The following is a 26,601-nucleotide window of genomic DNA, read 5'->3' as shown; positions in this document are numbered from 1 at the left end:
TCAATACATCAAAATAAAGAACAGATCTTTTGTTTTCTAGAGTTAACTAAGAGTCCTCCAGCCTAACAGTCCTTAAGCTATTAGTGCATGCTACACGTTTCAAATTAAAAAAAGAAAAAAAAGAAAGCTGAAATTAAATCTTAAATTATCAAATGTTAAAAAAAAATTATCAAAAATTATTAATCTAATTTGGCGGCCCCACTACAATAACTCTGAGAACCACCTGTTGAATGCTCAAGATCTAGATTGGTATATAGCACTACAGGTGAGGAAAAATATGTTTTTGTTGTTTTCTTAGGTTGAACCCTTTGAGACCTGAGAAAATTGACAATGAGCAACTTAACAAGAAGTAACCCAGAAAAGAGCAAATTAGTAAAAAACACATAATGCAAAAAACATTAGCAGAAATGAAAAAAAATGGAAAAAATGAAAACAAACAACAAAATGATGAGAAAAGGTAAATAAAGAAATAATATTGAATATAAAATATATCTTTTTTAAAATATTCTTTCTGTAACATAATTTTAAATTTATAATAATGATAACTATAACTCTATATTTTCCCCTAGTAAAAAAACCAGACAAATACTGCTTACTCATTTTTCATCTTTTGCAATTTTGTTCCATTTTGTGGGACTTTTCTTGCCAAATTGCTCTTTGCTTTCTGTGTGTTTCTGAAAGAAAATTAAACATACTTGCTCACATTTCAGAGGTTTAAATGCTTGCGAAAGATGTCTGAATGCAGCACAAGAAAACTGTTGTCAATCCAGGTTTCAGGGGGTTAAAAGTAACATGTACAACATGTCAGAGATGGTCGATGTATTTTCCAAAAAAGACCTAGAATAGTTTGTTGGGAAACACACGGACATGCAGATAGAAAAACTGAACTCACACATGCTTGAGGCCCTGTGCAGGTGTTTGGTGTTGGTCTGACGGCGTTGCATCAGTGCAGCAGAGCGGATTAGGAGCTACAGGTTGAGTAACAGGTGGAGGACTGTCAGCTCTCTGATCTACATCTTCCTCACTAACAGGCTCTATGAGCTCGCCGTACCAACTGATGCACGCTCCAGTTGTTACTCCTCAGTAGTGCGCTGCAGGTAGCAGATCTGAAGTGTCAGCAGTGCTGCTTCCTGTGTTTTCCCCCGCGGGATGGTTAATAATGCGCGCTCACATTTTCTGGTTCACTTTCTGTTCTACATTCTGCTTCATGCACACACAGAGCTGCAGCCAGCAGACCAACTAGACAGGTGGTGCTGCGAGAGATGTCCCCGGGGGGCTTCCAAGCGTCCAAAGAGGATCTGAGGTGTTCACGTGATTCATTCAGTATGTTTACATGCACAGTTTAGTCGAGCTATGGTCATAGCTTGATTAGGTCATTTAATTAGACTTCTGTCCTCCTCCCAGTATACAAGCAGCGGGGGAAGTATGACTCCTCCACGCAGGTGGAGATCTGCCCTCTTTCAGTGAGTTGCTTTAAACCTATATTATCTATACAGTCTATGATATTGATCGAATCACAATCATAACTGTTTATTTACAATACCTTCAGTGAAGAAACCGCCAACTCCCGTACATATAATCAAACTGAGCAAATTCTGCTTTTGTTGATTAGTTTGAAGCCACCTTGAAAAATCAATATCAGTTTAAATGTATGCTATATTTATTTTCACTGCTTCGCAGACCTTACCGACTGGGATTTGAAGCTGTTATATCAAAAACAGCAGACTCCACTGAGAAAAACAGGCATGTTACTCCACTGAACGGCAGAGCCGCTGCTCTACCGCTGCCTCCGTCAGCTGTTATGGAACGTAAAGAGGAGACAATATTCAAATATAGTGAACACTTAAACTGATATTGATGTTTTAGGTGGCTAAAAAATATGTTTTGCTGTGGCCCCGTCCACAGCAGGACATTGCTTAGCTTCTGCGCCGGTGTTGTGGGACTGTACGGTTATTATCAGAGGAGGGTTTTGACTTGGGTGTGACTTTTTTTATTTCAAATGAATACAAAACACTACTTTTTCAAGTTGTATGTCCCTCACCTAAGCCAAAATTAAAAACACAAGCCCCTCCTCAGTGCTTACTTTTTTTTTATGCCTGATGCGTTTTGCAGCCCCCCTCAAAAGAAACAGTCCCTGTTGCTAACCACCGAGGGAGGCAAGTGCAGCAAATCAGAGAACGTCAAGTCCAACGGAAGTCCGACTGAGGTGTTTACATGACGGAATAGCTCGACTTCCAAAGGCATTATTTGGATGTTTTAGTCCGATTTAGAGAAATTTGATTTATCCAATTTCAGTGGGACTAACATGTTTACATGTATTTTAAAAGTCCAGTTTTAGTCAGATTAACACAATAATTCGACTTTATCTAGTGTCACGTTTTCATGTTTTTTGAACAACATACGACTGTGGTGTTTTTATGATTGTTTTGAATGACATACTATATTATATTTTTTGGATCGACATACTGTACTATGACATTTTTTTAATGATTTTTTGAATGACACACTGCACTATGACTCATTGTTTCAGTTAAGAGGAAGGGATTGCTTTCTTCATAACATAGACACTTAAAATCCACTCCTCCTCCGCTCACGGAAGGACGTCTTTCTCAGTGAGATGCTGCGAAATTATGTTGTCAGGTGACATGATTTGTTGTTTTCCTTCTGTTGTCTTTTTTATTTATGGCCGTATCAGTTCGTGGTGTCGATTGCCTCTAAGAGCCCGTCAGATGTCCTTTGTTGAGTTATTGTAGGAAAGGTTCACTTTTAGACAATGTATTCGTTTTTCTACATATTTACCTCTGTCAGCTTGAGGGAATCATGAGTTTGGTTGTGTGTGTGTGTGTGTGTGTGTGTGTGTGTGTGTATGAGACATTTTTTCGTGAATCCTGTGGTTTCCCGTGGGATGGGAATCACGTGAGAGGACAGGACAGGAAAAAAAGTCAACTGGAGCAGGTGGGACCGCGACCATGATAAAAATACTGAGCTAGCATAGAGAAGTCAGCAGCGATTTCGTTTTCACAAAGCATAGGAAATGTATGTTTAGTATGTATAGTAAAGTATGAAGTATGAATTCACGTAGTTTTATGTGAAGCATGTAAAGTAAAATCGATCGCTTTTAAGATATTATATTATATATTATTATATATTATATTATATTATGCAGTCGTGATGCTAATATCCGATAATCTCATCAAATGGGGGTCTATGACCTAACGTGTTTTAAGTCGGGGGTCCCTGACACCGAAATTGTTGAGTGGCCGCAGTCTGCTTCAGTGGCTGCCATCTCTGCCACCAAGTGGAGATCTACACAACACTGAGTTCGCTTTTAATGGTGATCATTGAATGTTGTGATTAGGGCCGGAACTAATGATTATTTTGATACTCGATTAATCGGTCGATTATTTTTTCGATTAATTGATAAATTGGATTTAAAAAAATAAAATTGAAATAATAATAAAATAAAAGACGATCATTGACAGCAGCGCATAAACAGGCAGTTGCTTGAACATCCCTGAGCTGTCAAAATAATATTAAATTAAAAATAATAAATAACTACAAAATCAAATATGAAACAATTCAAAAACTAAATGTAGACAGCTTTCACAACATATCCGGATGTTTCCTTACTTTAAAACTGAACAACCTCTTCCATTGCACTTACGTTTTAGATGCTGCGTCATAACCGTCGCGCTCGTGTGTCGTGTCGTGTCACTTTTGCACATATTTCAGATAACATGCTTCCTTGTTTTGCATAGTTTTTGTACGAAACGTCCTCTCTGCCTCCGCAATGCCTCTTCAAAACACCGGCTTCTCCCGTCAGCATGTGCTGCAAACAGTCCCGCGACACAGCAAGTGATGTAATGATCGCGCGACACACAGAATCGATAATTTTATTCGTCACCAACACATTTGATAATCGATTATAATTGAGTTTATCGATTCGTTGTTGCAGCCCTAGTTGTGATTATTATGTACCTTGACATGTTTTCATGCAAAATGATCTTGATTATGTTTTTTGAATTATTGTTAAATTCAGCTACCTTTGCTGATTTTAAAGGCCTAATTGTTGTGAAATATGTTCTTGAATTGTGTTGCTTAAGAGCTCTTTGACTCTTCAGGATAAATGTGGCAATATTTTTGTCACATGAACAAATACTCTTTCAATACCTCTCAAACCCACTGGTACCCATTGTGAATGTGTAGATGACTAACAATCAGTGTTCAACATATGGCTTCACTTAAAAAAGGCTTAGTCATTTCCTTAAACAGCTGGCCATTGTAGGTTTTATCAAACAATATTCAAAGAAGAGGAAATGGTGCATTTGTTAGGACCTGTTTTCAATGATGGACTGATACACAGTTTGTGCCTTAGTGAGTATTTGTGGCAGCAGGTCAGTGTGTGTGTGAGACTGAGTCATAATAATCCACAGTGTGTTTGTTCATGGTAATGAAAGAACATGTCAGCCAGTGCAACAGTGTTGCTCACAGATGTATTTTTAATAGTTTTTGGACAACAATGGGAGCTTTATGGCCAAGAGGAAGAAGACATATCAGGCTTTGGATACACACAGTAGTTTTAAGTAGATACAGTACATTTACTTTTGGTTTGAATATGCACATGGGATCTGTGAAGACAGTTATACAAACAGAATATCACCAGAGTTATTCTCTAATTTGGATGCTGGGAGCTGCTCCTGGTACGCTGTGATTGTGGGTTCTTTCCAGATCAGATTTATGTCGTGCTGGTGCTCATTGATGGATTGCTGCATGTTCAGGAAGAGACTAAAAATTAGCACAACGAAACACAAAAAAAAGCCACAAATATATGAAAAGGAGCTACAAAAATGGGCAAAATAACCTCAAACAGACATAAAATGACTACAAAGAGACAGAACAACCTCAAGGAGACACAAAATGTTTACAAAGTGACACAAAACCACCAAAATAAGATGAAATAACCTCAGCAAGGCACATATTTACCTCAAAGAGACTCAAACGACTGCAAAAGGCTCAAAACAGCCACGAGAAGACACAGAATGACTACAAAGAGAAAAAACACCGCCAAAAAAAAAAAGCCCCACACATAAGATTACCTCAGTAAGACACAACATACCCAGAGAGCAACTCAAACAACTATAAAATGGCACCAAACAGCAACAATAAAACACTTAATGACTACAAAGCAACACAAAAAGGTTTAAGGGTTTGAGGATATTTAGGGCGTAGATGTGATCTCAGTAGTGGCGATTGTGGGGAACAGCACTTTGTTACCTTACTTACCCTCGAAGAACACATTTCATTCATTGAAAAAGTTGAAATGCGTCCCTGAAAAGTGTAAAAACTGGGGGTATTTCAAAACTGCTTTTATTAAACAAAAATTACAAAGTTACCGTTTTATTTAGCGACAAATAACTGCTCAAAGTGAGAATTTTTCAGGGCTAAAAACACCCATGTTTGGTGTTGTATATAAAGACTGACAACATGACAGCTCCCCCTAAGTGTAACTTTTCAGTCTTTTTCGCCCCTTGGTGTCTGTCTGCAGTATAGGTCATAAAGCCCGCCTCTCCATGTTAGTGAATGGGTCATAGGCCAAACCAAAACCTCAAAGTACACGCCCAATATATATTCCCAGAGATGGTTTTTGTCACTGAATGTAGTTCTCATCCCCCTATGTTCGTTTTTTTCATGATAAGTTTGGTTTTAATGGGTTATTAAATGCATTCAATGGGGATACTTGCGTTAGTTCGTACAGATGTTTTGGGGGAAGCTCCCCCACCGTGGATATCGCCACTGCGCAGAATCAGTCTCTCAGTGACGTCACCAGCGCAAGACAGCAACACCTCACTTAAGCGTAGCAGGGATAAAAGTGTCTTTATATACAGTCTGTGGGCGTTAGTGGGGCATGCAGCACTACCTTAATATCTGCATTTACCAAATGCAAAGTTGCTGAATATGAATTGGCTACAAGGGTCGTAACAAGTGTTCAAAATCAGCTTTGCTATGGGTGCCATGTAAAACAGCTGCACTGTGTATATCTGTAGTTTCAAACGAGACTGGAATTGCTTCGGCACAATAAAGTGAGTTGGTTCAGATTTTGCAGTCAGAGCTTTTTCTGTTCATTTTTACTGAATGCTCACATTCACTGATGCACACTTTGGAATACAAATTTGAATTACCCACCCACATCAGCAAGGAGCGAGCATTTTAAGAGAAAATTTAAAAGGTTGATTACAATATCTGTTGATTCAGCCTGGCTGGGAAGCTGAGTTTAAGGCTTGTATTTTAGAAGTACTGTAAGTAGGTGTTGGCAGTATAAGTAGTTTTGGTCTCATATTGAATTCCTGCTGAGTTCTGTGTGCTTTGATGAGGAGAGCCAGGTAATTTTCTACTCTCTGCTGTTTGAAAAAATGGCTTCAAAATGAAAATTGCTCTGAGAGCATTTCTCTACTTTTTATGCAACACTGGAAATTAAACCTGTGTATGTTGTGTCAAAGTTTATTGGGTTTAGTCACACACTCAATGCACCCATTCTTCTCCTTCTAACTTCTGTAATATGGAGAATTTTTTGATTCAATAAAGCAGCGCAGAGCGGTAAAGTGATCCATCTGGCATTGGAGAGCGGTTAATAAGGAGATCTCTCTTTGGACACACATCCCCATAAATCGGGTTAAGAACTCCAGAGTACATCGTGTTTTGAAAGCCTTGCAGCTGACAAATATCGTACAAATGATCCCTGACGAAACACAGAAACCTTGTTTGGAGAGATTCTACGTGGAGAAGTTGCCTGGAGTCCTTTGGCTGTCTGCAGTGGTCAAGCTTGTTGTTGTACCGCGGTGTGCCAGAGTCTCGCATCGAGGCTGATGATGTGTCCGTGAAGAAATGTCTGCACGAAGCACTTCTCTCTATAGGGCTTTTACTCTCAGAGAGGAATCAACTTCCTTCTATAAATGACTATACTATAAATGTCTTTTACTTTCCAGAGGAGATGGACTCTTTTGAAACATTTAACAGGGCTCTTCCAGTTCCCATGTGGCCCAAGGACCTTTCTAACACATATTTGGCACATACAGGGGATCTCCGGGGACAATGATCTGTCTTTAGTGCAGTGTTTTCCATATATATAGTTTGTGATTTTTGCATTAGATCATGTGTCTGTCTGTCGTCTGGTAAGAGGCATTGAGCGTGTTTTCATGCTCACTATAGTATGATCAGGAGTTTGGAGTATCCTGGTTTAAGGATGCTTATTGTTAGTATTTTATTGATATCAATACTTATACTGCTTATCGGTACTGATACTACTCTCTATAATTTGGTGCAGAAAATAAAGAATAATGACTGAGATGGTGAGAAATCAAGATGCGGCTCCACACAGACGATCACAAACCCGGATACTGTTGGAATCGTGTACGGGGAAATGAATAACCTGGATACCATATAAACACACTCACTGAACTCTGCACATCTCTCCTCCCATATCTTCATCTCATGCACGAGTTCAGAAGTTGATGCATTGCATCAAATTTTGATGAACATGGAAGGACTGATGCCTGTCACCGCTTCAAAAAAGACACACTGGTTATTCCAAGCTGGCACATTCAGGGGCGTGGAGTGGCCTTGGTTAAACACAAGACGGTGAAAGCCAAAAAGCTAAACTCTTCAAAACAGGAGTCCAAAAGCCAGCAGGTGATTCCACAGTGGCTGCATCTTTTATTTTTATACAGTCTATGATTAAAGGATGCACATCATGGACAATTATGAGACATATCAAGGTACAAAAAGTTTTTTTTTATTTTTGTTTTTTAAGAAAAACAGGTTTACAGGACAATATATAGACAAAGTCAGTGTTTTTTTGTCTGTAGATCAGTTTTCAAGATTTTATTTTACAGCAGGCCTGGACTGGCCATCAGGAGCACCGGGAGCATTCCCAAGCCGACTAGCCTGAAGTGTCACACCAGTGTTAAAAATTGGAAAACTAGACAAAAATTACTCTAAACTAATACTGATGTCATAACTAAAAGATCATCTGTAACTGACTGATTTCTGCAGATCTGAGCTGTGTTTAGGTTAGATTGATAAATAAGGGGTAATTGTGGCCAGGAAAAACGAATAAAGTCTCAGATAAAGACCTGCTGAAACACATTGTGGATTGAGGAAATTAACTGCTCTGTAGAGGCTCACATGGTAAACACATTATGATGTTTTCCACTGCACTAAGTCCATCAGTCAGCTTTTAATGTGAAACTCTTTGCAGGAAGTGTCGAGTTTCATCAACAGAAGTTCGGCATGGATCAAAAAATAGAGGTGACTGATTTAACCCTTAGGGCCTGCATTAATATCACACACACTCGTGTGTGTCAAAACAAAAGCTTGTGGTCAAAACACACTTGTGTGTTTTTGACCACAAACTTTAACTAAAATTATACATGAATCTGATTTTCTACTTTCATTGAGTCAATTTTTAATCAGCATCAGCTCTAATCATAAATATTATTTTTCAAAATGTTAACCCTTTAAATGCCATGTTTTTGTCATGATGCCACTATGTTTTTAGATTTAAAAAAAAAATGCAAAAAAAAAGAGATTTTTTTGTATTTTCTGTGTTAAGTAGATTTTTTTTATTATCACAGTCTGGGATATTTCAGTGATTAGCAGCAACACTGATTGTGACAGGTCACCTAGTGGAAATAGCATGTATTTTCTCCATATGCCAATAATATGGTTCATGACAAATTCCAATACAAAAGCCCAGATTGACACCCAGAAATAATACAATGCATGTTTTTATGCTTTGATGGCTTTGGGATCAAAAATTGCAGTTTGAATGGGTTTCAACAGTCTGAATGTAACAATTTAGTTTCCACAGTGTGTTTTTGACCTATTGTAGGAGCTGAGCTGGAATTTCTGTGATTAAACAAAAATACACAATCTTGCCAAAATGTATGCCTTATGCATGACCACAGCCAAAATTATCAAAAAAATGAAAAATTTAAAGTGTGTAAAATGCACCAAAAGGGCCCTAAGGGGTAATCAGAGGGAGAACTCTGAGAAGTATTTCTACTAAGAGGATAAAGAGCAGCAGTGTTTGTGATAACGTAAATGACACCACATTTTTTAAAACAACAAAAACACATGAAGGAATTGTTGAGTGGTTCAACCTTTTAAAGTTTTAATCATTTTGGGTTTTTTGCAGCCGGTCATACAAGACACTGACAGAAAAGGCCACATTAGATCATTCATGTCGCTCAGCTGCAATAACACCTATATTTAAACGTTTCCAGTAGATGCAAATGTCAGAAGCATTTTGTCATCACTTCTTTATTAAACACACACACACACACACACACACACACACACACACACACACACACACACACACGCACGCGCGCACGCGCGCGCGCACAGTGGCAGTAGGTGGAGGTGACGCATCACCTGTAAAGCCTTGTGTAGGAGTGATTTCTGACTGTAGTGCTGCATGAAGAAGAAACACACTCAACCACAGCTGACAGAGTCAAGGTTACCTTTTCAACTACTTGATAGTTTTACAGGCCACAGTTCAAACAAAACAATCAACAAGTCGGTGAAGGTGCAGTCTCATTCTCTGGAGGCAGAAAAATACTCGGTGTACACACTGTCAACATCGGTAAGTAACCGCGGTCACTCGAAGGTGGTTAACAGCCACTTCTTATTCCCCTGACAGTAGCTGCGCTTACATGCACACTTTTTTTTCAATCTGATTGAAGATTTTGGGCCAACCCCTGATACAATCTGGTGTGTGTAACCAGCTGTGTGACATACGCAGAAATTAAGAATATAGTAACTTGGCATGGTTGACCATGAGACACACACATCTGACACTTTCACACAAGTGCATTTTCTCTCAGTTTAAAATGAATAACATAGGCACAGCACTCTCTGCCTCTCCTCTCAAACAACGGGAAGGGGAGTAATTGAGTTACTATGGCAACAGGACCGGTCCATCCCGGCTTCGTTCATTTTTTCGTGGATTTGGTTAAAAAGGTTATTATTTTCCTACCGTCTATAGGCATCCAATAATGTTCAGTTCTTTAAGAGTTAATTAAAAACTCTCAGCTATAGTCTACTTCTGCTTGAAGTATCCATTTTCTGGAAGTGGACAAATGTGCGTCTTCACGTCCCCTTGCGTGAGGACGGAGCATCCGCAGAGAGAGCGCACCCAGAGATGAATCAGCTTCATCGTCTACACGATACAAATTTCCTCATGATCGGTTTATGAAAGAGTTAAACTCTCGCTCTGCAACCAATTGAAATTTGAATTGTTTTGGGCCTGTTTAAACAGATTGAGGTGTTTATATGGATAACGTTTAATCTGTTTGGACTTTTAAACCAGAGGTATATTTAAATTTTTTCAGAATTTTATTTATTTATTTTTGATTATTACAGCCTGGAATATGTCAGTGATTAGCAGAAACACTGATTGAGACAATGCACCTAGTGGAAATAGCATGTATCTTCTCCATATGCCAAATATGCTAAAAAATGACATCATCAGATAGAAAATAGTAAAAATGACAAATTCCAATGCAAAAGCCCAGAATGACACTCAAAATTAATACAGTGCATGTTTTTATGCTTTGATGGCTGTGGGATCAATTTGAATGGGTTTCAATGGCGCATTTTTTTACACTTAACAGCATGAATGTAACAATTTTGTTTACACAGTGTATTTTAGACTTACTGTAGGAGCTGAGCTTAATTTAATTTTGTCTTTCACCTACTTGATTAAGCATCTAATTATGTCAGATGTAAGAGCAAGCATACAAGAAGAAGCCTACGGAAGACTTTACCTGTCACGTGATCTTTGCATGGCATGTGTTTGTTGTCTCTCGAGTGTATCCCGTTTTGCTTGCCTCGACATGAGATGCAAGTTTGTTAGTAACAGGTGTAAATGCAAAGGCCCACGATCAGATTTCGTTATCCAAATATCATATGCAGGTATTTACAGGTTTTAAATGTCTTAAAACACAATATGTGCAGGACAGAACGGCAAAGGTTAAGAGAAGTTGGGGTGAGTTTTTAGTTCATTTTGGATTAGTACAACCTAATTAGTTTGTGCTAAATACTGCGCTAACCCCTGGAAATGATGTAACATGGAGAAAGGCGATATCAAAGTCGTAAAAGAGACTTTCTTTTTTGTTCGAGACCTTGTTGCTGCAGACGGCAATATAGATGCAATCAGAGTCTCATTCAGAATAAACCAAGGTTTCACAGTGTAAAGATCATCTCACTGCACTGTGTGTGTGTGTGTGTGTGCGTGTGTGTGTGTTTGCTCACACTGTGACTGTAATGTGAATGTTCCTCCTTATCGTCTGCCTCTGGCAAAGCGGACGCAGATACTCATATTAAAAACAGAGGCAGTTAGCTCACTAAAACAAGTCGAGTTGCGTTCTGCGTGTCTGCTGTCACAGCGAGTAGAAGGAGTTGACTCAGAGCTCTCAGCTCGCCATCGTCTCCTCAGGTGTTATTGAACTCATGTTACATAAATGCAGCATCAAGGCATGATGTGCGACCAGCTGAGTCGCAATCCTCGAAAAATGAGTTGAGACGTCAGGCTTTTAAAGCTCAGATGCCAGTTTCTTGCCCATTGTCTGACAGAGGCCTGAGCCACAAATAGAGAACATGACGCAGGTAGGAAGACATCACAGCAGGGCAGCCGGCAGCAACAGCTTCATCTCAGGCTGTATTTCTGTCTCTTTCTCTCTCTGTTTGTGACTTACCGAAGGCTGTTTTCTCTCTCCTGCTCTCTGTGCATGTTTCATATTCTCTGCACAACTCTTTTAACACTCTCTCCTGTCTGGAAGTTTTGGGGCAAAAAAGCACCAAAAGCCAAAGTGACTTAATTCATGTTTTATCACACAGCCTTGATACATTAAAGGGTTACATGGGAATAAAAAAGTCTAAACCAGGGATACTCAGCTTGCTTTGGTGGGGGGCCAGGGGCCGGGCACAGCAGCCCCATACATGTTTCTAGGATTTTAGGATGTCTCTAGGAGTTTAGGACATATCTTGGATTTTAGGACATTTCTGGAATTTTCAGACGTTTCTGTGATTTTAGGGCATTTCAAGGATTTAGGACATTTCTAGGATTTCAGCATGTTGGATTTTAGGATGTTTCTAGGATTTTAGGATATTTCAAGAATTTCAGGACATTTTAAGGAATTTAGGGTGTTTCTACACTTTCTAGACATTTCTAGGATTATACGACAATACTAGGATTTTAGGACAGTTCTAGGACTCAAGCACATTTATTTATTATTTGATTTTAGGATGCTTCTAGGACTTAAGCACGTTTCTAGGATTTTAGGATGTTAAGATTTCAGGATGTTTCTTGGATTTTGGCGCCAGTCTAGGATTTTAGGACTTTAGGGGCTTAGCGAGGACCCCGGTCGGGGGTGCGAGGGATCCTCCACTGGCACAATTTTTGATAAACAAGCTCTTTTTTGATGCTGTTCTATGCATGCTAACACCTTACGTATACATAAGGTACAAAAACAATTTCCAGTGTAAACTAATTTATTTTTGTGAGTTAGAAAATAGTTGGGATTCCACCCAGCACCCTGTCAGGGGCCAGATCTGGCCCACAGGCCATAAGTTGAGTATCACTGGTCTAGGATTGTTGGACTGGAGTTGAGTCATTTTTACCTACATTGGATGGAGAGGAGACTCTCTGTGAGTAATAATGCTATCATGTCCCTGAGGTCTTTGTATAATACACGCCTGCTGCCTCCGACAGACTTAAACCTGCAGCTTTGCATGCCGCTGGCTCAGCTGCATTTCAAGGCAGGCACTCGCCTCAATCCCGTCTATGTGAAACAGATTTAAAAAGGTGATTTGAGAAGATGGATGAGAGCGGTGCTGGAGATCGATGGCAACTCGTGTTTAGCCCAGAGAGGGAAGTGAAACAGGGCATGATGTGGGCCGTATTTTGTTGGGTTGTAACCAAACCATCAGACTGTTCAAAGAGGGCTGTGTCCTCGCTGAGACTCCGCTTTATTAACGTTTTTGAGCTCTACTTTACTAACAGATTCAACCTCAATTCATTATGAATTATAATTAAGAATAACTACAGCTGTCTAAGTAAACTTCTTGGTTATAGTATGAGCAGGTTAGCACAAATCAGTTGTTTTGCAAACCATGGATATGTTACATTTCTACATATATGGTCTAACCTGAGAATGTCTGATCGCTCAAGTTTCTTCACCAGAATGATTTTATTGCAGCAATGTTACCATGTTCCCAGATCTCAGCAACAAACTCACTGACGTTAATATAACTGATAGAAATAACGGCCTAAACTAATGAGGACCATTCTTGTGATGACCTGAACCTGACCTTTAATGCTGTGGATGTGCACCACTTAGAAGAATCTCCAGTTTAATTGCACTGGTCCCGTCAACAACCTAATGGATTTGTTGCTGTAGTGTGTACGCTGACAGCAGCAGTCAGCTGTGGCTTGTACTTATTTAATTATGTTTACACACGTAGTTAGTGGAAAATTGGCCTCATGGGTGTTTTTGTTATATTAATGCCTTTGTGCCTCTTTGACTTTTCATTGCCTTCATCTTGTAATTGAGCTTTAATCTCCCGAGTTTGCATGTTTGAAAAATAAGCAGCAATTTCAACCTGGAAGCACATAAGATGCCAACGCAGAAAGCAACAGGACAGACCGATTAGTTATTATAATTGATTTTTGGGTGACATCTTTGTCGAGTATAGCTTAAGTGCAACATAATCTTAGTGTTTCTTCTATTCCCTGCTTTTGATGCCTCTGCGCTGGTGATAGCCGTAGCTGGAGGTATTACTTTTTCAGGTTGTCCTTCGATCCCAATCCTGTGAACGTGATATTTTAAAAACATCATGAGGGAATTTCTTCAAATTTGGCACTTTGTGGTCAAAGTTACTGTGACCCCGTCAGTCTCAATCTTATAAATGCAATATCTCAAGTTACTTTTTTTTTACTTTTATTTTTTTATTTGGCACAAGTGTCCTCTTGAACTTAAGAATAAAATGATCAAATTTTGGTGGTCAAAGGTCGAAACATGTCTTTTGCCGTAACACAAGAACTTACGTACAGTAATTATGAGAAAATTCACACACACATCTAACTGGATATCATAATTAAGTGATGACATTTTATATCCAAAAGGTCAAAAGTGAACATCTCTGTGACATCATAATGTTATATTAAAAATCCTTTCTGGCCATTGTTCAGCGTCTTTTCTCAGAAACAGAGGAGGAGACATTTGGTCAGATGCTGAATCGGTGACACTAATTTGAAAACTGTCCTGATTGAAGAGATCCTGTGTGCTGACGGGAAAAGATGTGTGTGAAACGTCCATGTTTTCACAGACATGCATATAAATTGAGCACAACTTGACTCGTTCGCTGAGGCATACAACTGTGCGGCGGTAATTCTAGTTTAAAAATCCAGCTTTGACAAATCATTGCCCTCTGTGGGGAGCCTAGTTTTAATACACTTTCTTTCCCAATTTCATTTTCTGGTCACAAATACCCAATGGGCACTTTTCCAGCTGTAAATATAAGGAGGGCGGAAAATTGCACCTGGAGACAGTCCTGCTTGAAGTCCATTGACTTTCTTGCTGAAGGTGAAAGTCTCAAGTGGACTGAAACTCTGTACCATCCAGACAAATAATAAATACGCTGACAAAACCATTAAACAAAGATCCTTTATAAGTCTTAGAATATACTTCACTTATCAATAACTGCTAATAAAATATGACAGGGCCGTGTGGTTGGAGGTTTGCTTGGCGCGAGTGGACGCGTCCACAGCCAAAAGAGACAGACAGGCTATTGAGCATTGGTGCTGGAACTGGTTTTCTAATGGCAGTTAAAAGAGAAACTGTGGTTGTGGCCTAATGGCTCTTAGCTCTAATGCTTATTTTTGAGGTGACACACGCTGGAGACGAAATACCCTGCAGCCACACTGTGGTCTGTGGTGTGTGTGTACGTGTGTGTGTGTGTGTGTGTGTGTGTGTGTGTGTGTGTGTGTGTGTGTGTGTGAGTGTGTGTGTGTGTGTGTGTGAGTGAGTGTTTCGGCTGCTTGCCGTGGGTTGCTCATAAATGCTGCTCCGTGGTTGGCATATTGATTTATGATGATGAGATTATAACACTGCACACACTCGAGTGCCAGTCCAGCCTGCTGGATTCTGCAGTGTTTTGACTGTATGTCTGCGTGTATATATTTCTGTGCATGCTCTGTTTGTTCTTGTGAGCTCTGTGCGTCTGTGGGATCTGTCCTCTGTGAGGATAGAAATGTTTTGAGGAGTGTTTTTTTAAGAGATCCTAACTGAACAAACTTAATCTTCTCAAGATTTATTTAAGAAAAAACTGAATATATCATGATAATGCTTGATAATGCGACTGCCTGTACACTGTGTCCAGTGGCTTCACTTTACTGCTGACTGAGTGCCAGCAATGCTAGTTGTGCTCTCGAATTTCACATTGATTTGTTAACTTTTTCACTTTTTTCACCTGACAATATTTTCATTTTTTTGCCACTGTCACCACCACTGCCACTATCATTTGGCACCTGGTTGCTACCTTTTTATGAAGTCCCAAATCCAACTGTGTGTCCTGAACACAGCAAAAAATAAGAAAATACAGGCAGAGTCTCTGCTGATAAAAGCCACATCCTATTAGTCGGTGATAAGTGATGATTTAGAGATATTACTTTTGAGTCTACATGTTGTTTTTTAGGAAAATGTTGCATACTAGCCTATAGGCTCATTATTTTTCTCTTTATGTTCAATTTAAACGTTGTGACTGTCACTGCCCTTATAAGAAGGCGACCCCTCTTTATGTTGCTTTATATCACACTGTTTATGAAAGAATGTGATTATTGTGTTATTTAGTATACATATATATCATAAACAATACATTTGTGTAGTGTCGTACTGCTGTTATCAAAGGCTGGAATCTAACGCTGGACTATAAACCAAAACCTGCAGCCTAGATCTCCACAGCAGGACTGCCATTAATCTTCTGCATCAGGTATGAATCCAGCTCTTTGTGCGTGTTATTTCACGTCCTGCTGAGTGCCACAGACGCTCCTGTGCACTCAGTTGTGTGTTCATCCTGCATTATAGATATTATGCATTTTTTTAACGTTTGAATCCTGGTCACCATTTGCTGCGATTATTTGGGAAAAGAGCGTAACGCCTTTTTCCCTCGCGAACCTCCGGCTGTGTTTTGTGGACTATAAAACTTTCCATCAGCATGAGGGTGAGTAGGTAATGATTGAATATTTATTTTTGGGTGAACTATCGCTTTAATGTCTGCCACAATGCGTTTTTGCATTTTTTTTTTTTAACTCATTCATGCTTTTTACCATCAGATTCTTAAAAGGTTTTCCTTCAGCCTGGGTTAAGTACTGCTCAAATAAATAATTCAAATAAGTATTCAGTTGCGCACACACACACACACACACACACACACACACACACACACACACACACACACACAAAGGTATTTTCAGGTCTCAGTGAAAGTGCTGGAGATTTTTTTGTTGTGCTGTCATAGCAACCGGCCATGAGCAGAGTGAGCAGTGACGTGTAATCTCACAGAAGTGTCCGATCTAATGCAGTGTGTGTGTGTGTGTGTGCCTGCCTGACTGCCTGCCTGCCTGCGTGCGTGCGTGCGTGCGTGTGTGTGTTTGTGTGCGCCGGGTAAGGACATCTCTGCGACGCCCTTATCTATGGCAGGTGACATTCAGCGAAGGCCCATTAACAGCTGCTCTTTTAACACTCGCTCTGATTGCATCCCGCCAGGCCTCAGCACCTTCTCCGCTCCACATTCTCACCGCCTGATTAATGCCGTTCGTTCTCATATTAGCAGGAGGGTTCTGATCATCAGCCTCGCTCAGTTTTCTCATCCTCCCTCGGCCATAATGGCATTGTCCTCAGAGAAACTGTGTTATAAGATCACAGTCACAGACAGTCTGTGTGATAGATTGAGACCAGTGCGTTGAGTCCAAGCTGGGATTGTGTTAACAAGACTAAAAGTCTAAAGTTCTGCAAGCAACGAGTTAACTTAAAATAAACTTATATTTAAAAAAAAAAGACAAAAGAGGTGAAAAAAGGATAGAAGAAATAGTTAGGGTTTTAGGGAAAAAACCCTGAAGATATCAAGGTTACATACAATAATGTGCATACAATAACAGTTATGGTAAAAAGTCGAAGTAAATCAAGATTACATAGAATTACAACACATAAAAGACAAAGATATCAAGGATACTTGCACTTACAACACTCAACTATAAGACATTATAAAATAGTTAAAAATGCTCACACCTCTGATTTTGCGTCAGCCAACCTTTAACATTTTAATCAAAAATCTTAACAGATCCAAACTCCTCACATTTTTCTGTTTGTATCTTAATAATAAGTTTATTTAGTTAATTAAGTTTAACAAGCATTGTTATCTGTCGCGAGTGTGAATGACGTTAGGGTTCATAGGTTGCTGAATGACAGTTCACCATTCACCAGAAGCATGAGGATGTTCGATGAATGCACTCTTACGGGCGTTCACGCACAACAATGAAGGTTATTTATGAGTGAGACTGTGAGATTCTCCTGATGTGCTGCAGTCGGCTACATCGCTGCTCTACCGCAGACTCCCCACCTGCTGCTCTTGAGTTTTTCCCTCCTACAAACAATCTTCAGAGTGCAGACGAAAGCCTGTTTCTGTCTTTCTTTTTTTTTAAAATCATGTATACAACATGAAAACATATGCACACATAAGAACAAAAACACAGACAATAACATTAAACTGAGATATGCAGTCCGGATAGTAGACGTTATTGAGATTATGTTGAATTTAATGCAAGGCAGTGACACATATCAGAGTGTGACGTGAAGTAAGGAGTATGATATCCGAGTAACGGGATTTAAGGTAGATGAGACATGGTGTTTACATAATTTGAATCATAGGAATATTATAGAGATAAACTAAGAATAATTATAGAATAATAATTCTATAGAATAATAATGATATAATGGCAGCCATAATAACAACAATAAAAATGTAGATGTGTGTGTGTGTATGTGTGTGTATATATGTATATATGTATATGTATATGTATATATATATATATATATATATATATATATATAAAATCTATGTCATCACAGGCGAGCTCCATATGTGTCACTGTTGCAGATTCTGACAGCTCCAGGAAGCGTGCAGGAAGCAGCCCGTGGTCACCTCGCCCAGCTGTCGTTTATCAAAAAATAATTCCAGCGTGTAACTTTCCCCTAAAACAACAAATTGTTTTTACAATTCTGTCCATGCAGAGATTAAACAAACAAACAGTAATTAATTAGTGAGACTCAGAGGTGTTGATGGGTGTCATTTTTTTGTGCGTTGCTAGTGATGTGCCTCGAAGGATGGAAAACCCGTTTCACCACCTCGTTAACTTTTTGGCGTCTTGGCTAAAGTTCAGTGTTTGTTTTCCAGCATCAGTCGCCTCACACTGTTCCTGGCAGCCTGGCGTACTCGGTATCCCTCATGCAACATTCATAACTACACGTCTTCAAAGAACAAACAATGGGAGAAGCTGCGGCGCCACGATGTGACTGAATCTCAGTTTCTGCACCGTGCACTCCCACACAGACGTAGACTGTAAAATAGTCCTCCGGCTCGTGTGTGCCGCCGCTGCCATCACAGCCTTCGTCTCTTTCAGCCCAGGTGTTTCGTTTCTCCGCAGCATCATAATCTGAGCTCCATAACAGCAGTGATAGTGTTCAACAGGAGCTCTGTGTACCTGCTCCCCCCTCCTCACCCTTCATTGTGCTCATTCTGTTGGCATTTCAGAGCCATTGGCTATGCACAGTAGGTTTTTTTCCTAATCCTGGAAAAGAGTTGCTCTAATGGCTGAAATTAGTAACATGACACGTACAGAAGCGCGCATATGTAACTCTCCGCGTGTTATTTCCGAGTGTGTGAGTCCTGCAGGAGTACAATATTCACAAAGCAGCTAGTGTTTGGACTGAGAGGCCTGCCAGTGAGCAGCAGTCTGTATCAGTCTGTGGGGAATAGTTACTCAGCTACTGGAGCTACGGATGGATTCATGTTGTGCTCAAGCTACCAACTCCAGGAGATGATTTCAGGCTGAATGCTGTATTCCAGTGATACTCAATTTACTGCCTGTGGGCCAAATCTGGTCCCTGATAGGGTGCCGGGCCGCCCCCAACCATTTTCTAATTCACAATAAAAGTAGCGATAGATAGATCCTTACAATGTGCTAAAATTCACTCATTTTTTTATGTTTATTTTATTCAACTGCATTTTATGCAGTTTTCATTGTGTACAAACTAAATAAAACAAAAAAGAAAATCCAAGAAAGGTACCAAAATTCGAGAAACATCCCAAAATCCTAGAAATGGCCTAAAATCTTTAAAACATGCTAAAATTCAAGATATATCATAACATCCTAGAAACATCATAAAATACTAAAAATGTGCTAAAATCCTAGAAAAGTCCTAAAATCTTAGAAATGGCCTAAAATCCTTAAAATGTGCTAAAATCTGAGATATATCATAACATCCTAGAAACATCATAAAATACTAGAAATGTGCTTAAATCCTAGAAATTTACCCGAAAATTCTAGAAACGTCCAAAAATCCTTGAAATATCCTAGAATCAAGAAACAGGTACGGGGCTGCTGTGACTGGCCCCTGGCTTCCTGTCATTTTGCAAAAGTGGCCCCTAAGCAGAGCAAGTTGAGTATCTCGGCTGTATCCCGTTCACGAACGGTGTGGTACATCAGACATGAGTTATGAGTCATTGTAATTTAGTTTTGGGTAATTGTGTTTGTGATGAGCAGCTGCAGAAATGACTCAACAGTCAGTGTTCACATCCAGCCTTGAATAATGGACAGAAAAGGTAAAATTTAACAGCTTTATCGCCACACTGCAGCAGAGTAGCTCCTGAGAAGGACTGACTGCTGGTTGGTCAGGAGTCAAACACAGTCAAACAGGGCTTGACCTTCTTATGACAAATATAATGCAAATAGCTCTGAGTGACTTGTAATAAATATAAATAAGGTGCACATTATGATGTTAATTGTATTTTAAGAGGCAATAGCTTTGTTAACAGAAATGAACATGCTCGTTGGAGCTTTTTGTTGGAGGCATTAAACATAACACATAAGTAATGTTTACTCTAGAGGTGTGCGTTATTTAGGTTACATTTGGATAGTGTTTTCTTTTGTTATTGGTTCAGCTTGATTGTTGTTATTATTATTGTTTTATTTGGCATATTTGGTTTTTGCGTGATTAGTATTTTGTTGTATTTTTTGTTTTGTTAGTGAATTGGGGCACCTGTGGCACCCAGGCACACCTGGTTTTCATTTTTTTTCCTGCCAGAGCAAGAGAGGCAGCGAGTTTAAAGAGGCAGTCGCTAAAATGGATCATCTCTGTCGGTGGTTTAATACAGGTGATACAGCACAGACAGCATGGCATGTACCTGAAAATGAGCACAGGAGGTCCCCCTCAACCCTGCATCAGTGACATTCAATTTAGGCGAGCCAGTTTATCGTGGACTATCAGCTCCCAGAAATCCCTCATACATGGCCGCTCCCACGTATAAGGCGCTTGTTTTTCCATTATGGCTCCATAACACACCTGCTTGGCCTTGGATTGGAAATAATGACGGCTGGTGTCGTGGCTGTGATAGAAATAAAGCTGTTAATGATTTGAACATCCATCTCCATGCTCCTTTAATATTATTAACAGAGGAGGAGTCGCAGAACATCACTCACAGGAAACGCAGTCATCTTGCAAGTGTGTTTAATCAACATTTTTAAAATATTGCTTAATTTTTGCGCAAATCTGTAATGGAAACCCGCCCACAATCACCAGATTTTTGGAAGACTGAATGTATTTCTGGCAAATACATTTTTTCCTCAGCTGCAGTTTGATTATTTTAGCAATCAGATTTACCCGAACAAAGTCCAATTATTCCTACATGGCTGCTTTCATCTCTGTACAAAGCAGAGAACCCATTAATCCACTTTTTTTAATACATGTTGTAAATTGTGATTCATGATTGATAAACAGTATGGTGCAGACAATTGGCTTCACTCTCTGAAAATCTTACTTCTGATGGGAAGCTGTGTCTGTGCTGCGAGCGTTTTATTCTTGAAGCTTCAAAAAACATCAAAATCTCCTCAATAAGTAAATGAAATTCATAATTGAAGATTTCTTCAAAGCAAAGACATTTCATCTTAGGCAATAACCTGATATTTGTACATCCATATTTGACCGAAAATAGTTAGAATTTGGGATTTTATTTTTTTTTTGGGTGGATAATAGATGTTTATATTCTCTGAAGTCTAAAGTAAACCACAGTCGGACTGTGCTGCCGTCTGTCTCAGTGTTTTTATGTTGTATTCAGAAATGTATTTAAGCAGCTGCCTTGATGAATAATCCATCACATTAAATAGCACATTATTGCACTTTTCCCTGCCATGCTTTTATCATGCAGCTAATTATCACATTTATTATAGGCTACTTTCATTTCAACATTTCATATTTTATTGCCGTGCACTTACTGGTGGCAATGATGAGGCAACATAAATCTGACTGCAGAAGAAGAAGCAAATACTCATCTTGATCTCTTTTTAAATTCAGCCCCCTCTCGTTTTTATGCGACTGCAGTGATTCTGTCGTTACAACGTTGTTTCGGGAAGAAACACACACACACACACACACACACACACACACACACACACACACACACACACACACACACACACACGTCACTTAAAATGATGGATTGCATCAGTCAGTGGAGCAGTTTCTCTCTGAGCTGCTTTTCATGGATTTTTGAAAACAACGGGAGCCGATGACTTCCAGAGGGAAAACTAAACCTGCTGCAACCAGAGGTAGCTTCAACAGTTTGACTAAACCACAAAAATACAGACTTCTAGGTAACACTACATTTTGAAGTGCCTGTAGTGGTATTTTCTTGCCTCATGTTGTAGATGCTCATATCTTACTACAATGTTCTTGCTTTAATTACTCGTCTAATCTGTATCATACATCTCTAATCTACAGTGTTGGGAGAGTTACTGGAAATTAGTAATTGCAGTCACAGTTACTTATTACTTCTCTCAAAAGTAATTTAATTACTTGACTACATATAAAAGTAGTGGCAAGGGGAAGTAACCTTTGCAGTCTTAAATATCAGACTCAAATCTCTCTTCTTTATGCACATATAGCATGGGACAATACTTACCTCATGTACATTTAAAATGTGGCCCTGAACTCCTCCTGAAAAAACATTTTAATAGACTATTCTTTTTTATGGCAGAAAACATATGCTGCCTGAATTATTACATTCACAGTTCACAAGGTGCTTTACCTTTGCTTCCTCTACCACACCGGAGACTGGGGTTTCCATCCTGAATCCTGGATGTGGTTTAGTCGAGGTTGATATGATGCTTTGGTGCGGTTTTGGTTAAATATCGGTAAAGGGTTGCTCAGCAGCCTGGTATGCAGTATTAAATGACAAATGATGACAATAATGCAGTTTTAAAACGAATGAAATACTTTTTCCGTTGTTAAATGCAGAACACAGAAGGGCAATAAGTCTGCTGAGATGCTTTGGTTGCGTTTGGTTGCGTCTGGTTGCGATGATGCCGAATATCAGCGGAGCTAAAAATGTCTACACCGAGTACTCACTTTGGCCCCTCCTCTAGTTAAAGAGAAGGCTGAAGCACAAAGGGCATTTTAAAATATTGAGATATATTGTGTATTGCGATAAAGCCTTAAAATATTGAGGTATTATTTTAAAGCCATTTCACCCAAACACAATCTGCGTGACTCTCCCCTCTCACTTCCTCTGAAACGGATTGCATCAGACGCTATCGACTCTGGTAGTCAGTTTATAAAACAAACATAATATTATGTGAATCAAGTTGTCACTTTGCTCTTTATTAATGCAGTACAAGTGGGATTTAGCGGCATGATGCCGTCAGCACAGGTTGCTGATTCAGGGTACTTTTTAATTTGCCAGAAGTGTCATAATGACTAAAGCGGGTTCAGCCAGTTCGTGTGAAATTGATCGGTTTACGCTTGTACACCAAACTGGACCAGCAAAACTGGAAATGGCCCTACTCTGATGTTCTGTTTTAAACACTCAAAATTGCCTCCAGATAGCTTCAAACTCCCCCAGAGGTTGTGCTTTTAGCGATTAATTGGCAAAGGGGCGGTCTGGAAAACACTAAACAGATAACAGGTGAAGAAGTGGATAATTTCTTAGGAGTGGTTTGAGAAATTGTCATGTATGTTTTAATACAGTTTGACATGTTTTGACACCTTTTTTCTTCTTTCTTTGCAATTTATTCTGAATGACTGTAAATGTTGTGAATCCAAGTTGACTCTAAGCAACCTCAGATGAATAAGAGCCACCTTTCAAACCTTGAGGAGCATTTGATTCTGAAAAGATGTTGGGTGGAGCAGTTTGTGCGGAGAAAACTCTACGCGTTGGTATCGTACATGTGAACAAATGCGAAGTGACAGTTTCCATATTCCGGTTTGTATTTATGTGTCTGGCTCCATTGTTTAATCGCCACGCATGCTCTCCTGACAAAAAGCAGACGTTAAAAAGGAGCCCGACCGGCAGCAGAGTGATCAGCTGTGACATCTGGTTTTAACACTTTCCCCTGTGGTTGTCTTGGAGTTGAGCCTGCATCGGCTTATAAAGCTGCTGAAAGAGAAACACGGCATCGCCCAGAGCTGCCGCTTTACCTGCCAGTTATGGGACACACACACACACACACACACACACACACACACACACACACACACACACACACACACACAGAGTTTCATGTCTGCAGCCTGGGGCTTCTATACCAGCCTCTGTATGGAACATCTGGATAACAGCGTGGTATGGCAGAGAGAAACATGCAGCCAAGTAACTTTCATGATCCTGACACACACACATCTAAGAAAACTCAGGTCATACACACACACACGCACACACACACACACGCACACTTGCTGCACATTACCTTACATTTCATGTTGGGCATGATAAGTTGAAGGGCCGTAATTGTTTAAGTTTTCTCAGTGAACCGCGAGGCCCTGCGTACGAAGGAGGAACGAGTGCACATTATGTCAGATCTTTCCTCCGCGCCCATTAATCACACAGAGTGTTGTTGTAGCATTTAGCTGGTGGATAATGACTGGATGTTTTACTGCAGGCCTAAATGCTTGAAGGTGATGGCAGCTGTAGCCAGGCGGCACAGCACTGCCGGTGAGGAATGGAGGAGGAAAAGCAGCATACTGCATACAAGCAGCACTTAAAAACAATGTAAAGCGTCACCTGAGAGGTCTGTGTGCACATATCAGGTAAAACACAAACACCCTGCAATAAACTGAGACCAGAACTCATGCAGATGACCTCGGCTCAAGTGTTTATCTGTGCTCTGCTCTGAGGTGCCCCTGAGAAAAACACTGGCTTCACTGTAAAAAGAAAATCTCCTCTCTCATATGAGAGAAATATTCCATATGCGGTAAACAAGAGCACTGTGTCTCTAATAGGGGTCGACAGGTTATCGGCTCGGCCAATAATCGACGCTGATATTTGGTCTTTTGCCGATTATCTGTATCGCCGTTTCATGCAATCACTGACCATAAAATTAATGAAATGTGTGTGTATTACACTCAGCCAACATCAGGGAAGGCAGTCTGCAGCATGGGAGGAACTTTTTCTTTGTAAACCCTCATTAATTTTTTATTTTAATTTCACTGAAAGTTGCAAAAAAACAAAAAAGTGTCAGGGAACTTGCTGTGTATGACTTTTGATAAAACATTTGCTAAAGGCATTTAAACAAAGTTTTATGTTGTAGTTTACAGTATTCCAAATTTAAAATTTTGAAAAATGTTTTCACTTTTATTGCAAATGCATATTGGTTCCAAATATCAATTATCAGTCTCATTAAGTACTAATAATCAATATTGGTATCAGCTCTGTAAAACCAATATCGGTTGACCCCTAGTCTCTAGTATAAACAGCGATTGGCTTTCAGATTAGTAATCTGTGATTTTGACAAAGTACGCAGATATCGCCCCCCTTCAGTATAGGAATGTGAAAACACCTCTCAAACTTTGCAAATACAAGTCTGTATTGTTTTGATTTGGATTATTTATTTCAAACATATAAAAAAGGAATAGAGAAATTATTACACAATATAATATTATTATACCATATAACCATGATGAGACATTTCAGGGGACATAAACAGAAGAAAAACATAATTCTGAGTGGAGGAGGAAGCTGTGGGGAAGCCACATTGTGTTTATGTTGCCTTTGTTTGATTATGAAGATTTAATATATTATTAAATAATGATTTGCAGCAGCAAGCTGTAATTAACTGCACAAGATCTTATCCTGAAATTATGGAGATTTGTTTTTAATATTACCTGTAGTGAGTTCCAGTGGGTTGGAACATGTTAGACAAAATGGGATTCATTTTTTCGGTCATCTATTTTACTTTGTTGTAGGTAAAAAGCTTCAAATGATGTCAGCGTGGGTGGCCGTGCATCCTGCAAGGATCACGCTGATGGACCATTAGAGGGTTTGATGCAGCACAGGTTGATGTGTTGGCTACTGCTGGCTCCTCATTTACATCAACTGTGTAAATCTACAAAAAATATGCTGTTTATACATACATTAAATCTCAACGTGTTGACAGCTGTACTATGTGATCCCAGAGCAGTTAACAGTGACCATCAGTGCCCATGAGTCAACATGGCGCTCTGTGAGAGGATCTCGGCTGTGAAAACATAAATTATTGGCCAGATTTTCCCCGAGGTCCTTGACACACGGTTGTTCAGTGTGGGCTGTCGGTGGTGTGTGAGCGTCTGTTGCCCTAGTTTTGGTGGTGTGTCCTGTAACATCGGCTTTAGTCGGCCCTTGTTATCTTGTTTTTGGCCAATATAGCCTGCTGAATGGGCGTCGGAGCCTGTCGGTAAATACAGTTTCTCTGATTGGCAGTTCAGCTCAGTGTGTGAGAAGAGAAACAGAAGTGAGCAAAGCAAACAAACAGCTGAAATCTACCGGGAGTGAGATCAAAATAAATTTAAATCGCGCTCCAGTGCGGACATGTCTGAGAGCCCGCTCCAGCGTGGATATGTCCGATAGCTCAGCCCGTTCTCTGATGTGTCCGACAGCTCCAGCACAGACATGTCCAGCAGCCTGCGCCACAAGTGGACATGTCTGATAGCCCGCTCCACCGTGCGGACATGTCCGACAGTCTGCGCCACAAGTGGACATGTCCGACCGTCTGCGCCACAAGTGGACATGTCTGATAGCCCGCTCCAGCGCGCGGACATGTCCGACAGTCTGCGCCACAAGTGGACATGTCCGACAGTCTGCGCCACAAGCGGACATGTCCGACAGCTTCAGCTCAGATATGTCCGACAGTCCACTCCAGCGCGCGGACATGGGGCTGCTGCTGTTTACTTAAGTTAAGGGTTTAAGAGAACATACCCAACATCCCAAACAGGAACTCTTGAATTTTTGCATCCTATT

At 39.9% G+C, this 26,601-nt stretch overlaps 1 protein-coding gene across 2 annotated transcripts in view; it reads left to right on the top strand.

Moving 5' to 3' along the window:
* adamtsl3 (ADAMTS like 3) overlaps nt 1-26,601 on the top strand; it is a 198,732-nt gene that overhangs the window by 36,745 nt on the left and 135,386 nt on the right. The window lies entirely within an intron of this gene.

The sequence above is a fragment of the Plectropomus leopardus genome, chromosome 1 (genome assembly GCF_026936395.1).
Source record: "Plectropomus leopardus strain MGB_pleo_1.0 chromosome 1, ASM2693639v1, whole genome shotgun sequence".
NCBI classification, from domain to species: Eukaryota; Metazoa; Chordata; class Actinopteri; order Perciformes; family Serranidae; genus Plectropomus; species Plectropomus leopardus.
This window is presented reverse-complemented; position numbering and strand designations above follow the sequence as displayed.